The 11928-nt window shown below is 39.7% G+C and overlaps 1 protein-coding gene across 3 annotated transcripts in view; it reads right to left on the minus strand.

The window, feature by feature from the left end:
• Magi2 (membrane associated guanylate kinase, WW and PDZ domain containing 2) overlaps nt 1–11928 on the minus strand; it is a 1451928-nt gene that overhangs the window by 1412321 nt on the left and 27679 nt on the right. The window lies entirely within an intron of this gene.

An 11928-nucleotide genomic window follows, 5' to 3' on the forward strand; every position in this document is an offset into this window, starting at 1 on the left:
CCTAGACAAAAGTAACTCAAACTATCCCCCAAAGGGAAATACTATCATATTTGTTATCATATCATAACATGGAAAAATTTCCTCACCTTTTGATGCCTTTGATTCTACAGTAAGTCTTGCTTAAATGAAAACCATGCTGGCTATAGTTATAACTGAGTTAAGTCTCCTTGCATGTGCACAAAATCTTATAGAATAAAGGCAGAGTCCCAGAAGAAAGCTGTGGAAACAATGGAATTATATTTTTAAAATGATGCCATTTCATATCTTTTTATGCAAAGGCAGAAAAGGAAAATTACCAAAGAGATACCAAGCCTTGCCCCCCAAACATGACCCCAGGAGCCTTGAAGAACTGTGACCCAAACACACCACTGTCGCAGAGAGCTACAGAGCCCTGGAATCGCACCTGTGCCCTCATGTCGTAGGAGCTTTGTTGCACTATGCTCTGACACACCACCATAGATACTGAGCTTGGGTGAACACTGACAGCTTCAGAAATATCAAAATGAAGGGGTAAAAGGCAATCTCAGAACCCCAGCCCATGCAGAACAAGTTCAGGAGACAAAGTTATAGAAGAACTTGGAAGTCACACACCTGAAAGTTCTGAAGTGATCACAACTGAAGAAGAGAAAAAAGGTCCATCAGGATACAGGAGAAAGCAGGTCAGAAATAATCCCTCAGGTTAAAAAAAAAATGGCAATCATGAAAGAATTGCTCAGCACATCTAAAGAAGACATTGATTCAAAAACAGAGAAGTGAAAAATGATGGAAACATTGAATGAACAATACAAGAAATTAGAATGCATGAAACACATTCAAACAGGAAAATAAGAATTCCATTAAAATCTGGCAAACCACTTGAACAAAACTAAAGATAGACTTTCAGACCTTGAAGATAGCACTGCAGCTAAAGAACACAAAAGGAAAGCTCTCTTAAAAATAACAAGGAACCAGGATATAACAATTCAGCTGCTGGAAGATGATGCAAAGTTAAACAATATAAAACTGGCAGTTCTCAACAAATAAGTAGGAGTTACTACAAATGACATAAAAGATTGTTTGAAGAAGTAGTAGCAAAAAATTACCCAAGCATTGGGAAAGAATCTGACATACAGATAAGTGAGGCATATAGAACTCCAACTAGCCATAATCAAAATAAATCTATATTGAGACACAGAATAATCTATATCACATAAATTCAGAAAAAGAACAGAGCATTAAGAGCTGTTAGAGGAAACAAACAGATCACTTAAAACGGAAAGCGCATTTCAACCACAGCAGACTTCTCAACACAAACTATCAAGTCAAAAAGAGCTTGGTGTGAACCATTTCAGGTCTTGAAAGAAAACAACTTGCAATCCACAGTGGTGTACCATGAAAACTATCAGTCAAAATTAATGGAGAGAAAAGATACTTCATAACAAAGAAGTAAAGAAATTCATGACCAACAAACAAATCCTACAGAGTACTGATAAGTATTCTACAAAAAAACAAAAATAACCACAATTTCAAGAACAACAACTGAAAGGCGTCATCAAGCAGAGCAAGCAATTAAACAGGGGAAAAGTAGGAAATAAAAAATAGGACTATAATATAGCAAAGATAACCCAATATTTATCAGTCATAACCATTAATTCAATAATCAAAAGAAGCAGACAGTCAGAGTGGAACAAGAAACAAAATCCAACAATATGCTGCATACAAGAAACACATTTAACTCAAAAGGAAATTCACAGACTTTAAAGCCAAAGGATGTGGCCAAATAGCTCAGAGGATTAAAGCGCCTGCTTAGGCAGATGCAGTGGCTGGGGGTTCGATCCCCTGGCCTGCTATGCTGGTCCCACCCCAGGGGCACGCTGATTGAGACTGGGCGTAGTGGTGTGCACCTGTAAGTCCAGCACGTGGGAGGTTGTAAACAGGAGGATCACTACAAATCCGATCTACATAGTGAGAATCTGTAGACCCTGTACACCCTGTCCTAAACACAAAATTTTTAAAAAGTGAATAAATAAAAAAATAAAAAATAAAGTCATAGGATGGAAAACAATATTCTATGCAATAGCAACTCAGAGAAAAGCAAGGGTAGCTATTCTGGTTGCTGACTATTTGAACTTCAAACCAAGCACAATCAAAAGCAATAAAGAAGGTCACTACATGCTTGTTAAGGAAAAACTGCAAGAGGAAGAGATAATAATCACAAATATATATGCACCTCCCATGAAAGAAATTCTTAGGAATCAATTCAAGAAAGGAAGGAAAAGATTTACAAAGTGAAAATTATACTACTCTGAAGAAAGAGATTGAAGGCGACTTCTGAAAATGAAAAGATATTCTTTGCTCCTGGATAGGCAGAATCAATGTTGTGAAAATGGCCTTTCTCCCAAAATTGTTATACAGACTCAATGTAATTATCCCAATTAAAATACCATTAGTATAACTCACAGATTTTGAGAAAATTTTCCTAAAATTCATCTGGAACCACAAGAGACCTAGAATAGCAAAAGTAATCCTGGGCAACAAAGAAAAGGCAGGAGACACTGCAATCTCTGACTTGAAGTTATATTACAAAGTTAGTGTGATAAAATAAGCATGGTACACACACACAAACATACACACACACACACACACACACACACACACCAGAACTGAGAATCAATGGACCAGATTACAGAATGCAGACACAACTACAAATACATTCAGCCACCTTATCTTTGGCAAAAGGACCAAACATTTTCACAAGAAGAAAGATAGCCTCTTTAATGAATGGTGCTGGAAAAACTGGCTTTCCATGTGCTGAACACTGTGAGAGCTAAAATGAGGGCCATGCCCATCACCAAGCACTAACTAAACTCAGAAAGGATCAAAGATCTGAATATTAAAATAGAAACACTAAATCTACTGGAGGGTTAAGTAGGCACAAATCTTAAAGACATAGGGAGGAGTAGGTAGAGGGTCAATGAAGCAAAGCCAAATAACAAGAAATATTTCAAAGAATCAACAAATAGGATTTTTCTGCACAACAAAAGAAATCACGAACAGAGTAAAGAAAAAACCTGTGAATTGGGAAAACATTTTAGCTGACTGTCCTTCAAACAAAGGACAACTAATACATATAAAGAATTTTTTTTAAAAAAATCAGGCCCCCAAATTCAAAGACCCAACCCAAAAATGGCCACCTGAAATGAGTATATACTTCACAGATGAAGAAATGTAAATGGCAAATAAATATATGAAAAAATGTTCACTATCACTGGTCACTTAGGAAATGGAAACAAACAACACTGAGATTCCATCTCCCCTAGAAAGGATGACTATCTTCAAGAAGTCAGCCAACAACAAATGCTGGAAGGGCTGTGGCGAACAAGGAACCTTTTTCCACTAGACCTGTATGACCACAATGTGAATCAGTGTGTAGAGTCCTCGGAAAGCTCAGATTGGAGGGCCCACTGAACGCAGCTATTCCCTTTCTGGGTATTTTCCCAGAAGAAGTATAAACATCACAGCACAGTGATATATGTGCACCCCTGTTTGCAGCAGCACCAGTTGTCAGAGTCGCACCTGGGAAACAACCCAAATGACCATTAACTGAAGAATGCATAAAAAAGATGTGCAATTTTTATACACTGGAGTATTACTCAGCTATAAAGAAAAATAGCTTTTATCACTAAATGGATGCAACTAGAGATCACACATGTAAGTGAAATAAACCAGACAAGAATGTGTTCATATAATATTGTCTCACTGGTATAATAACCTGAAAGAGTAAATAAAATCTCAAATGGAGAATAAATACTGTAAAAGGGAAATAATCTGTTCAAAGGGAATAAACAACTGGGATGAGAAGGAAGGAAAGAAGGAAGGAAGGAAAGATACACTTATATGAATATACAGGGTAGCTTGGATGACTGTACTGATGATTTCTGCTGGTCCTTGGAAAGGAGCAACCAATGCTTATTAGTTTTCTTCTTTTTAATTTATTATACCTTTAAAAACAATTTTGCCTGCTTATATCTGGTAATCAAAACAACTAATTTCAAGACAACATAATGCTACACAAAAACCACTGTTAAATTTCTATTATTTTGTTTAGTGACATTCTGTAGCATTTCTAGTTTTGTAGCTATTTTTTATTCTTTTAAAAATTTTTTTAAAAAGACACCAATTATTCTACATTAAAAGTAATTCATTAAAATTGGAATATCAATGTAAACAAATTTATGAATAATTCATTCAATGTATTTCATGCTATTTTACTTTTTCAATATCTATCATACATAATAAAAATTACCCAAGTTCCCCCAAATTTCTTTTTCAGTAAGCACATGATCAAAATTTTCTGTGACAAAAGAGATACTTTCATTGGCAATGCTGTTTTTCTAGGTCATATCCAAAATAATGATATCTTAACATCAATGAAATACAGTACATAAGAATAGGATAAAGTTTACAAAGTTGGCAAAGGTTAGCCAAAAATTGCTATGAGAAAGTATAGACATCAAAATAAATCTCTGTGCCAAAAAAGCTCGTTTTAAAGGACCAGTCACAATTTCACATTTTCATTCTCTAAACCTGGAGACACAATAGCAATGTGGACTGTGGAGGACGGGGAGTGCCCCTCTGCTGGTTGGGTGGGGGTGCTCCTAAGATGCCCTTTCTACTCCCAAGATTGGGAGATTCGATAAACCCAAGTTGTCATGAGGACACTTTTAGACAGGCAAATATTTTAGATCATTAGGGCAGAAAAATCATTATAGGTAGAACCGTCCAACATGAAAGCTTCTTGCTTTATTAATCTATGCTTCTACTTAAATAAGATCGATCCTCTGAAATCACAATAAATTCATAAAGATAAATTCTTTAATTGTACACTTATGTTTAGGCTCATTAGCTCCAGTAATGGAAAATGGAAAGCAAAGTTCCTGTACACATAAGCTACTATTTCATCAAACAGCTATAAAAAGTAATCCACATTTTCTACATTGTATTTTAAGTTTGCTGCAAAATAAAAGAAAATTAATGAACAATTCTATCCCAATTCCACTCCTAAATAGAAAAATATGGGGCCACGGAATCTGCTGAGATTTGTATATTTGTATCTCAGCAGATTAAAGCACCTGCAATCAGATGCAGGGACAAGGGATTCAATCCCCAAGCCTGCTGTGCCAGCCCTGTCCCCAGGGCATGCTGAAGTGGCAATTGAGACTGGGCGTGGTGGCACATGCCTATGATTCCAGCTCTTGGGAGGCTGTAAACAGGTGGCTCACTATGAGTCTGATCTAGTAGTGAGACCGTGAACACCCTGTAGACCCTTCCCTAAAATATACAAAAAAAAAAAAAGAGACAAATAACACATCTTCCCTCAACCACTTACTTTTGTTTAAACTTAAATTTTACTTCTAAGCCATTTTATTTACTAATGAATTTTCATTCACCTAGAGCTTTCAATATCAGAAAAAATGTTTAAAATATTAAAATAAACGAGAGGGCTTAAACTTCCCTTACTAAGCAACTTTCATTCTTTCCTTTGCATTTTTAATAAATTATACTTGATAGGGAAATAAATCCTGATCTTCCTAGAAAATTCAGTCTTTTGACATGATGATTATTATAATAAATTTGCTTAAGGATGGGCTACAAGACTCAATTACACTGAATAATGTAACTAAAAGTACACAAGTGTGAGGAAGACGAGGTTCAAGAAAAAAGAGGAAATGCAGCATTTTCCTTCACTTTTCCAAAATGGCCTTAGTAGGAGAAAAATGCGAGAAAGGGAGCTATAGATGTGAATCCCCCAAATGAGCCCCTGGCTGAGGCACTCACGAGGACACGTGTACTTCTCAGCACCACTTGTCCTGAGCCTTCATCGAAAGCTCTCTTTGTCAATTCATTCAATATACAGAGCACAGCACTGGCAAGGCAAGAAGATCATCACAACTGCAGATTAAATGGAAACTCGTTTTCCTAGTCATGTTCAGCACAGTACTGCTTATTTAACCCTTTCCTCTAAGTCTACAAATTTTGTCTTAACATTGATGCCGCAAGAGCAAAACATTTTTTAAAAGGCTATTTGGTTATTATGCTGGAAAACTGACGACGTGAAAAATAAATTCATGCAAAAGATTCAAAATCATCCTAGCATTCTCCAGAAGCATGAAAAAATAAATTACTTTCCCCTGTGAATAAAGTGTCACCTCCATGCACCTAAAGATTTACTACAGGGAATTAATCAGTGCCCAGCAGCACCCAGTGGGACAGCCGACTAGAACTAAGAACGACAGCTTTTATTTCATTGCTCTGGACCACCTAATCTAATTTTAGCTTCCATCTTTCTCTGAGCAACTTTGAAGAAACCCTGTTCTGTCTCTATTGTCCTGAAGAGCAGAAAAAATATGCCTGAACTGACCTTTAAACAACTACATTTTGCAGTAATAGCACGGTAGGAACAATTGCACATATCTGCACACAAACACGCCTCTCGGTCCTTATCTTTTCTCTGAGAACTAAACTTTAACTGCTATAATGCTGGGTGGATGTTACTTTCAAAGCATAGCCAGTAATAGTCTAAATCAGTCTGTAACAAAACCCAGAGGAATATGCTGCTTTTCCAGTGAGGTCCTCACCACAGTCTCAGCCTGGCAGAAGCCCCACAGGATCTCCTCCTAGCCCCTAACTGTGCCAGTTCTTAGGGAACCTTGCTCCCAGCTCACTTTTCTCCATTTCAGCACCATCCATTTTCTCTTTGATCATTGTGGAAGTGAAAAGTCAAACAAATACAAGAGCGCCGCAGACGGGACAACCAGACCTGTGGTCCTCAGAGCTCTGACTCACGCACCAGCTGCTGCAGCTCAACAAAGCTCAGGAGTCCAACCAAAGCACACCTTCAGCTCACTGATGCTTTCTCTCTAATGTGTACTACCAAAGATACAGCATCATGGCTTTGGAATAAATTTTTAAGTGCTCCAAACTTGGGGCAGTTTTCTTCAAAGCACAAAAATCAGGAGGACGCCAGCCTCTGTCCTGACATTTCGTGAACCAGACCTGTTTTTCGCTCTGTCTTTACTACATTAAAATACCATCACTTGTGGATCTGCAAAAACAATGTCCTGAGTCCCAGGCATGCTAATTCTCCCACAGGAAGGAAGGGACGCTTGGCTACTATGTATGACCCCCAGAGTCACTGCATGAGGCATGAGATAAAACCAAACAGGATGCATAAAAATTCAATAAAATTAACTTATCTGGCACTCTGAGAGGTACAAAGGAAGCATATATCTTAGTCCTACTGCAATAAATCCATCTGTCATAACTACAGCTATCATGGTGGGTGTGAAGTCAGGTGATTTATCTGTCTCCTTTGTCTATCTCCCTACCATGGTAACACTAAATACAAATGCTCAATAAAGATTCATTAAATTAATTCATTGATACTTGATCTTTATAAGAAGCTTTTGAACTCAGTTACTGTTAATATTATAAATATTTTACTATGAATTAAATATAATAATTTTATTATTTACTACAATTATCAGCACTATACAAATGTGAAGTCGGTGGGACACAAGATGTCTACTCTACATGACGCCCAGCCCACTCTCTAAGGGCCATGTGCTTCTGTCTCACACTAATAAAAACAGAATTCCTAGAAAACAATATGTGGAAACTCTCAGTTCTATAGATCACTGCAAGTCTGGTAGCCAAAATTTCATGGAGGGCATTGGCTATGAGCTAAAAATCAGTACCCCTGGAAATAATTAGTCTTTAAGGCAAGATGAGGTTGTCCAAAGCAGTGGACAGGCAGGAATCACAATGTATATTCAGGGTCAATAGAAGCTGACTTCTGTGGGGGCTGCACGTGTGGGGCAATCAGGGTTTGGTACGGCAAGTACATGACGCAGAGCTCAGTACTGCAGTAGGCACAGACGGGTCAGTGATGTAGAGGGCTGGGAATACTCCAGGTGTGGCAACTGTGGGATCCCAGGCTAGAAATAAAGTTAATGTGAAAAGGCGTTACATCAACCGTAATTTAAGGGAAATTGAAATACAGGGATGATTATTTTTTTCATAACACCAAATAATGAAAGATATATGAATCTGGAAAAATCTAGGGGCAGATTACACTAAGGTCTGTGGAATTAGTCAAATAATTAAAAAGAATACTTTTCAAAGCAAAGCCCTGTAGTTAGTTATTCAACCAAGGTAGAACAATGGAAAGGGTGTGAAGCAGAAGTGGATATTCAAGACACATGGGAGATATATCAAAAGTTACATGTAAATTGGAGTCAACACCCCTCCATGCACGTCCCCAAGCATGGAAGAGCCCAATACAGAGTACCAGAGAGTTCTGGTCTCCATTGCACACACACAGTCAGTGTGGCGGTGCTCTGAGGAGTTCAAATGGCAGCACTTGTAGCTTGCCTCCTGAGCAAAGCTACAGCACACCAGGGATTGTCACATGGAGGAACAGTTTTATGATCAAGGTGTAGCTTGGCCTGTGAAAAAAAGTATGAGCAAAAGTTTTACATCAAACAAAGGAAAACACACTTGCAGGTAAGAGGACACTTGGCAATAAATATACTCCAATTCAGAGAAACAACCCTATGAAAGTAGGCTGGAGTCAGACATTAAAAATATGCATGTCTGATCAGAGCATGGATATTTCGTTCCAGGGAATTAGGAAGCAACTGAGATTTTGAATTGGGAAGTATTCTAATAAAAACATCACTTTGAAGAAGGTACTGAATATGGCACCAGCAACATGTGGCCATAATTTAGAAATGAACTACAGAAGTGATTTTACATCTGTAAGTGAAAGCTCAGTGAGTTTTGGAGCATCACAGTGGGGCAACAACAGTGGGCAGGCAAGCCAGTAAGAGAAATTTTAAGGAAATTATGACCCTCACCCACCGAGAGAAACGGAGATACACCAACACCAACATGCACACACGAACACACATTCCTTACACAGGCTGCGAGAGGCACTCCTAGGGACAGCAACGTCACACTATGATGCAGGGCCACTGGCATAGGCTCCATTAATGTCCACTTTTATAGAGCCAGCATGTTCTTATTAAGTAAAACTACAGTTTATGGAAAACTGTGTTTCTGAAACCAAAAATGTCTCCTACAACAATTTTGAATGTGCCAAATCAAATGTCACTTTAGGAGACGAATCAAGATAATTTTCAAAATTAGTACTGTGACTAGCACAACCAGGCAACATAAGCCAGCGATGATAGCAGAGTGGTCGCACTGTTCTGGGGGCCTGGTCCTCCAGAGTGGAAGGGTTTGCTCTTAGCTGCCAGCACGACTCACCGTCAGATACCTGCTTAGAAACCCATCCCAAGGAAGAGACTAGCGTGAACTGGCCAAACTGCGTCCTACATGTGTGGTTCTGGCTCCCATTAATGCAGTCTCGACTCAGAAGAGGTCAAAATACATAGCATTTTGCTTTCCATAAATGTGAAGCTTATACTTTCTTCTTAATTTTATCCAGATTAGTTTTCAAGTTTGGCAGAGTGGGGACATTAATTAGGAAGGCTTCTGGAAACACAATCAACACAAGAGAGTGCTGTTCTTCCTTACCTCAGAATATTACTGACTAACAAAGGTGGTGGTTAACTCTGGAAGGACAAAGTAATTCATATCTGTGGCAGGTAGAATCACATTCCTACTAAAAAAATTATTTTATCTTACAGATATCTAGAAATCATAAAGCTACTTGTCTCGGTTACTTTTCTCTTGTTGCTGGAACAAAACACCTGACACCAGGAATTAAGGAAGGAAAGGTCTATTTGGCTCACAGGAGGTTTCAGTCCGCACTTGGCTGGCTCCAAGGCAGAGTGGCGCATGGCAGAGGGCAGCAGTTCATGCCGGTGGAAAACCACAAGACGGCAAGAGCAAAAAGGAAGGAGCAGCAGCAGAGACAGAGAGCAGCCACTCTCCCTCTTCCTTTGTTGCATTCAGGCTATCTGCCCCAGGGTGGGTGTAGCACTCACACCCATAATCCCAGCACTGGCTGATGAATTAATCACAAATTCTAGAAGCCTGCTGCCCATCTCTGCAAGAGGCTTTGGGCAGACAGCCAGACACAAACTGTAATATTGCCTGTATTTGAATTACTCTTCTCCATGGTGAAATACCAACTTTGTGTTTTTCAAACTGAAACAGGATTTAAAACAATTCTTGGCCTATCTTTTTGATCCCAGTCCTCATAAGTTTGTTTATTCTTTTATCATATCACGGTTACTTCATCGTTCTATTTACAAGATGTTGAATCCAGAATGAATATGTTTTAATTAGATTTTCAAATCATGTATTTTATTTGTTGTTTCTATTATCTGTCATTCATTGCTTTTGCTGCTTTCTTGGTGTTTGCTATTTGTCTTTTCATGGGCTAAAGCAGTGAGCATTTACAAATGGACAGGTTCACTTTGTACTTCTCTAAAATTGGGAACCAAACAAAATGACTCGTAGAAAGATATCATTATACATTAAATACCAATTGTAGATTTTTTAAAAAGATGGATAAAATAGTACCAGCAAGCTAGACCTTGTTTTAAAAACCCTTCATGAGAGATAATATGAGTACTGAGATTCTGAGAAGTGTCATGGAATTGTACACAGCTGAGTTAGACAGAAAATTTATAGGCTGTCAGATAGGGCTAAGCCCTCAAAGGCCCTCAAAGGCCGCAGTGTGGAAGATGCGGCAGGCACCTCTGCTACAGAGCAAGCCCCCTACCTCCCTAGGTATCGACATCAGCGATCGCTGTTGCAAGGCAACATAAGCCTGCACTTCCAGGAAAAGCCCTCACTGTATTCAAGCCTGCTTGCTTTGTGACTCACTTCCCCATCTGATCCCAATTTAATCAATTTCACCTGAGCAATTATGCTTGTAACCGTACTGGTGGACCACAGTCTTGTCCCACCTCATGGCCCCCTAGCAAACTGCCGTGTTTCCCAACTTAGACCCGCCTCACCTTGTGGATTTGCTCTAACATCTCCTCAGAAAGTCAGGGTCCTTTGGCAACCCAAAGGTGTCCAGGTCCCTTCTGTCTCTCTCTGGGACAGAAGCTTTCTGACCCTCAGTAAATATATTCTGCTCTAAACCTCCCTTGTTCCCCAAATACATTCTTCCACTTTAGAGAGCACAAGCTCATCCCAGGTAACTCTCAGGTGGCGAGTTTCTCTCCCCTGCAGAAGAAGGTGTCTGGCAGGAGCATCTCTTGTGAGCAGCAGCGTTGCTGCGCTTCTCCCCCGTGGCACTGCGCTCCTGCACAAGCAGCTCCACCTCATGGCCGTGCATGGGGCTGGCCTCCCTAATGCCGCTGACGTCACTCTAGTGACGGTAACACACTGAAGATATTCCAGCCAGCGCGCTGCAAACTCTGGCTGAACGCTGACAGCGCAGACTGAAATGTTCACATTACTGGAATGGCGACATACGTGAGTGCCAACATATAACACAAACATGTTTTCATTTCTAATCGGTGGGCATACGTCACTTGCACATTTTCAACATGCTCACTGCTAATTTCTGGCTTTACACTCATGTCTTCATATCTATATTTCTATCAGAACTCACATAGTTTTTACCAAAATTCAAACCAGTAGGGCCATCTCACTGCTGAGGCCTGGCCCGCATAGCTGCCGTGATCAGCAAGCCAGTCGTGTGCGTGGCAACCTCCGAATACGGAGTTAACCTAAAGAAAGCGGCAGCGGGATGAAGCACGCGGCAGGAAGCAACGCGGGGCGGTGCTGGCAGGCAGCAGGCTGCACACTGGTTGGCCGCGTCATGCTAAGCGTTGCTGTGTGGGTGTGCAGGCCACAGGAGAAGTCCTTCGGTCCACATCTAGAGTTTCTAGACTAACTCTGTATTGCAATGATCTTTCCCTAGTAAGTTTACCTGGGCATGGCAGGACACCATATTTTGTT

Source organism: Octodon degus, unplaced genomic scaffold (genome assembly GCF_000260255.1).
Source record: "Octodon degus isolate 3935 unplaced genomic scaffold, OctDeg1.0 scaffold00108, whole genome shotgun sequence".
Lineage (NCBI taxonomy): Eukaryota > Metazoa > Chordata > Mammalia > Rodentia > Octodontidae > Octodon > Octodon degus.